We start from the raw sequence: 6,000 nt of genomic DNA, 5'->3' as shown, positions 1-6,000 counted from the left end.
TTGGCCCTCTCCTGGAGGCGCTCAGTCAGACACAGTGTTGACATGTGGCAAGACACACCTCGGGGCGCGTCTTGCTTGGGCTTCTCTCATGGAGGCCCTCAGTAAGACCCATTGTTGACATGTGGAAAGAAGCTCCTCGGGGCGCGTCTTGCTATGGCTTCTCTCCTGGAGGCCCTCAGTCAGACCCATTGTTGACATGTGGAAAGACGCTCCTCGGGGCGCGTATTGCTTGGGCCTCTCTCCTGGATGCCCTCTGTCAGACCCAGTGTTGACATGTGGCAAGACTCTCCTCTGGGCGCGTCTTGCTTGGGCTTCTCTCATGGAGGCCCTCAGTCAGACCCAGTGTTGACATGTGTCAAGACGCTCCTCGGGGCGTGTTTTGCTTGGGCCTCTCTCCTGGAGGCGCTCAGTCAGACCCAGTGTTGACATGTGGCAAGACGCTCCTCGGGGCGCTTCTTGCTTCGGCTTCTCTCCTGGAGGCCCTCAGTCAGACCCATTGTTGACCTGTGGCAAGACGCTCCTCGGGGCACGTGTTGCTTGGACCTCTCTCCTGGAGGCGCTCAGTCAGACCGAGTAGTGACATGTGGCAAGACGCTCCTCGGGGTATGTCTTGCTTGGGCGTCTCTCCTGGAGGCGCTCAATTAGACCCAGTGTTGACATGTGGCAAGACGCTCCTCGGGGCGCGTCTTGCTTGGGCTTCTCTCCTGGAGGCCCTCAGTAAGACCCATTGTTGACATGTGGCAAGACGCTCTTCGTGGTGCGTCTTGCTTGGGCCTCTCTCCAGAAGGCCCTCAATCAGACCCAGTGTTGACACGTGGCAAGACGCTCCTCGGGGCGCGTCTTGCTTGGGCCTCTCTCCTGGAGGCGCTCAGTCAGACTGAGTAGTGACATGTGGCCTGACGCTCCTCGGGGCGCGTCTTGCTTGGGCCTCTCTCCTGGAGGCGCTCAGTCAGACCCATTGGTGACATGTGGCAAGACACTCCTCGGGGCGCGTCTTGCTTGGGCCCCTCTCCTGGAGGCCCTCTGTCAGACCCAGTGTTGACATGTGTCAAGACGCTCCACGGGGCGCGTCTTGCTTGGGCTTCTCTCCTGGAGGCCCTCAGTCAGACCCATTGTTGACATGTGGCAAGACGCTCCTCGGGGCGCGTCTTGCTTGTGCCTCTCTCCTGGAGGCGCTCAGTCAGAACCAGAGGTGACATGTGGAAAGACGCTCCTCGGGGCGCGTCTTGCTTGGGCCTCTCTCCTGGAGGCCCTCTGTCAGACCCAGTGTTGACATGTGGCAAGACGCTCCTCGGGGCGCGTATTGCTTGGGCCTCTCTCCAGAAGGCCCTCAATAAGACCCAGTGTTGACATGTGGCAAGACGCTCCACGGGGCGCGTCTTGCTTGGGCTTCTCTCCTGGAGGCCCTCAGTCAGACCCATTGTTGACATGTGGCAAGACGCTCCTCGGGGCGCGTCTTGCTTGGGCCTCTCTCCTGGAGGCGCTCAGTCAGACCCAGTGTTGACATGTGGCAAGACGCTCCACGGGGCGCGTCTTGCTTGGGCTTCTCTCCTGGAGGCCCTCAGTCAGACCCATTGTTGACATGTGGCAAGACACTCCTCGGGGCACGTCTTGCTTGGGCCTCTCTCCTGGAGGCGCTCAGTCAGACCGAGTAGTGACATGTGGCAAGACGCTCCTCGGGGCGCGTCTTGCTTGGACCTCTCTCCTGGAGGCGCTCAGTTAGACCGAGTAGTGACATGTCGCAAGACGCGCCTCGGGGCGCTCATTGCTTGGGCCTCTCTCCTGAATGCCCTCCTTCAGACCAAGTGTTGACATGTGGCAAGACTCTCCTCGGGGCGCGTCTTGCTTGGGCTTCTCTCATGGAGGCCCTCAGTCCGACCCAGTGTTGACATGTGTCAAGACGCTCCTCGGGGCGTGTCTTGCTTGGGCCTCTCTCCTGGAGGTGCTCAGTCAGACCCAGTGTTGACATGTGGCAAGACGCTCCTCTGGGCGCGTCTTGCTTGGGCTTCTCTCCTGGAGGCCCTCAGTCAGACCCATTGTTGACATGTGGCAAGACGCTCCTCGGGGCACGTCTTGCTTGGGCCTCTCTCCTGGAGGCGCTCAGTCAGACCGAGTAGTGACATGTGGCAAGACGCTCCTCGGGGCGCGTCTTGCTTGGACCTCCCTCCTGGAGGCGCTCAGTCAGACCGAGTAGTGACATTTGGCAAGACGCTCCTCGGGGCGCGTCTTGCTTGGGCCTCTCTCCTGGAGGCGCTCAGTCAGACCGAGTGCTGACATAAGGCAAGACGCTCCTCGGGGCGCGTCTTGCTGGGGCCTCTCTCCTGGAGGTGCTCAATCAGACCCAGTGGTGACACGTGGCAAGACGCTCCTCTGGGCGCGTCTTGCTTGGGCCTCTCTCCTGGAGGAGCTCAGTCAGACCCAGTGGTGACACGTGGCAAGACGCTCCTCGAGGCGCATCTTGCTTGGGCCTCTCTCCTGGAGGCGCTAAGTCAGACCCAGTGTTGACACGTGGCAAGACGCTCCTTGGGGCGCGTCTTGCTTGGGCCTCTCTCCTGGAGGCGCTCAGTCAGACACAGTGTTGACATGTGGCAAGACACACCTCGGGGCGCGTCTTGCTTGGGCTTCTCTCATGGAGGCCCTCAGTAAGACCCATTGTTGACATGTGGAAAGAAGCTCCTCGGGGCGCGTCTTGCTTTGGCTTCTCTCCTGGAGGCCCTCAGTCAGACCCATTGTTGACATGTGGCAAGACGCTCCTCGGGGCGCGTATTGCTTGGGCCTCTCTCCTGGATGCCCTCTGTCAGACCCAGTGTTGACATGTGGCAAGACTCTCCTCTGGGCGCGTCTTGCTTGGGCTTCTCTCATGGAGGCCCTCAGTCAGACCCAGTGTTGACATGTGTCAAGACGCTCCTCGGGGCGTGTTTTGCTTGGGCCTCTCTCCTGGAGGCGCTCAGTCAGACCCAGTGTTGACATGTGGCAAGACGCTCCTCGGGGCGCTTCTTGCTTCGGCTTCTCTCCTGGAGGCCCTCAGTCAGACCCATTGTTGACCTGTGGCAAGAAGCTCCTCGGGGCACGTGTTGCTTGGACCTCTCTCCTGGAGGCGCTCAGTCAGACCGAGTAGTGACATGTGGCAAGACGCTCCTCGGGGTATGTCTTGCTTGGGCGTCTCTCCTGGAGGCGCTCAATTAGACCCAGTGTTGACATGTGGCAAGACGCTCCTCGGGGCGCGTCTTGCTTGGGCTTCTCTCCTGGAGGCCCTCAGTAAGACCCATTGTTGACATGTGGCAAGACGCTCCTCGTTGTAAGTCTTGCTTGGGCCTCTCTCCAGAAGGCCCTCAATCAGACCCAGTGTTGACACGTGGCAAGACGCTCCTCGGGGCGCGTCTTGCTTGGGCCTCTCTCCTGGAGGCGCTCAGTCAGACTGAGTAGTGACATGTGGCCTGACGCTCCTCGGGGCGCGTCTTGCTTGGGCCTCTCTCCTGGAGGCGCTCAGTCAGACCCATTGGTGACATGTGGCAAGACACTCCTCGGGGCGCGTCTTGCTTGTGCCTCTCTCCTGGAGGCGCTCAGTCAGAACCAGAGGTGACATGTGGCAAGACGCTCCTCGGGGCGCGTCTTGCTTGGGCCTCTCTCCTGGAGGCCCTCTGTCAGAGCCAGTGTTGACATGTGGCAAGACGCTCCTCCGGGCGCATCTTGCTTGGGCCTCTCTCCTGGAGGCCCTCAGTAAGACCCATTGTTGACATGTGGCAAGACGCTCCTCGGGGCGCGTATTGCTTGGGCCTCTCTCCAGAAGGCCCTCAATAAGACCCAGTGTTGACATGTGGCAAGACGCTCCACGGGGCGCGTCTTGCTTGGGCTTCTCTCCTGGAGGCCCTCAGTCAGACCCATTGTTGACATGTGGCAAGACGCTCCTCGGGGCGCGTCTTGCTTGGGCCTCTCTCCTGGAGGCGCTCAGTCAGACCCAGTGTTGACATGTGGCAAGACGCTCCACGGGGCGCGTCTTGCTTGGGCTTCTCTCCTGGAGGCCCTCAGTCAGACCCATTGTTGACATGTGGCAAGACGCTCCTCGGGGCACGTCTTGCTTGGGCCTCTCTCCTGGAGGCGCTCAGTCAGACCGAGTAGTGACATGTGGCAAGACGCTCCTCGGGGCGCGTCTTGCTTGGACCTCTCTCCTGGAGGCGCTCAGTTAGACCGAGTAGTGACATGTCGCAAGACGCTCCTCGGGGCGCGTCTTGCTTGGGCCTCTCTCATGGAGGCCCTCTGTCAGACCCAGTGTTGACATGTGGCAAGACGCTCCTCGGGGCGCGTCTTGCTTGGGCCTCTCTCCTGGAGGCGCTCAGTCAGAACCAGAGGTGACATGTGGCAAGACGCTCCTCGGGGTGCGTCTTGCTTTGGCCTCTCTCCTGGAGGCCCTCTGTCAGACCCAGTGTTGACATGTGGCAAAACGCTCCTCCGGGCGCATCTTGCTTGGGCCTCTCTCCTGGAGGCCCTCAGTAAGACCCATTGTTGACATGTGGCAAGACGCTCCTCGGGGCGCGTCTTGCTTGGGCCTCTCTCCAGAAGGCCCTCAATCAGACCCAGTGTTGACATGTGGCAAGACGCTCCTCGGGGCGCGTCTTGCTTGGACCTCTCTCCCTGAGGCGCTCAGTCAGACCGAGTAGTGACATGTGGCAAGACGCTCCTCGGGGCGCGTCTTGCTTGGACCTCTCTCCCTGAGGCGCTCAGTCAGACCCAGTGTTGACATTTGGCAAGACACTCCTCGGGGCGCGTCTTGCTTGGGCCTCTCTCATGGAGGCCCTCTGTCAGACCCAGTGTTGACATGTGTCAAGAAGCTCCTCGGGGGGCGTCTTGCTTTGGCCACTCTCCTGGAGGCGCTCAGTCAGACCGAGTGCTGACATGTGGCAAGAAGCTCCTCGGGGCGCGTCTTGCTTGGGCTTCTCACCTGGAGGCCGTCAGTAAGAACCATTGTTGACATGTGGCAAGACGCTCCTCGTGGCGCGTCTTGCTTGGGCCTCTCTCCAGAAATCCCTCAATCAGACCCAGTGTTGACACGTGGCAAGACGCTCCTCGGGGCGCGTCTTGCTTGGGCCTCTCTCCTGGAGGCGCTCAGTCAGACCAAGTGGAGACATGTGGCAAGACACTCCTCGGGGCGCGTCTTGCTTGGGCCTCTCTCCTGGAGGCCCTCTGTCAGACCCAGTGTTGACATGTGGCAAGACACTCCTCGGGGCGCGTCTTGCTTGGGCCTCTCTCATGGAGGCCCTCTGTCAGACCCAGTGTTGACATGTGTCAAGACGCTCCTCGGGGCGCGTCTTGCTTTGGCCTCTCTCCTGGAGGCGCTCATTCAGACCGAGTGCTGACATGTGGCAAGAAGCTCCTCGGGGCGCGTCTTGCTTGGGCTTCTCTCCTGGAGGCCCTCAGTAAGACCCATTGTTGACATGTGGCAAGACGCTCCTCGGGGCGCGTCTTGCTTGGGCCTCTCTCCAGGAGGCGCTCAGTCAGACTGAGTAGTGACATGTGGCCTGACGCTCCTCGGGGCGCGTGTTACTTGGGCCTCTCTCCTGGAGGCGCTCAGTCAGACCAAGTGGTGACATGTGGCAAGACGCTCCTCGGGGCGCGTCTTGCTTGGGCCTGTCTCCAGAAGGCCCTCAATCAGACCCAGTGTTGACACGTGGCAAGACGCTCCTCGGGGCGCGTCTTGCTTGGGCCTCTCTCCTGGAGGCGCTCAGTCAGAATGAGTAGTGACATGTGGTCTGACGCTCCTCGGGGCGCGTGTTGCTTGGGCCTCTCTCCTGGAGGCGCTCAGTCAGACCAAGTGGTGACATGTGTCAAGACACTTCTCGGGGCGCGTCTTGCTTGGGCCTCTCTCCTGGAGGCCCTCTGTCAGACCCAGTGTTGACATGTGGCAAGACACTCCTCGGGGCGCGTCTTGCTTGGGCCTCTCTCATGGAGGCCCTCTGTCAGACCCAGTGATGACATGTGTCAAGACGCTCCTCGGGGCGCGTC

The sequence above is a fragment of the Nothobranchius furzeri genome, chromosome 4, assembly GCF_043380555.1.
Source record: "Nothobranchius furzeri strain GRZ-AD chromosome 4, NfurGRZ-RIMD1, whole genome shotgun sequence".
Taxonomy (NCBI): domain Eukaryota; kingdom Metazoa; phylum Chordata; class Actinopteri; order Cyprinodontiformes; family Nothobranchiidae; genus Nothobranchius; species Nothobranchius furzeri.
Note: the sequence above shows the minus strand (reverse complement) of the source record.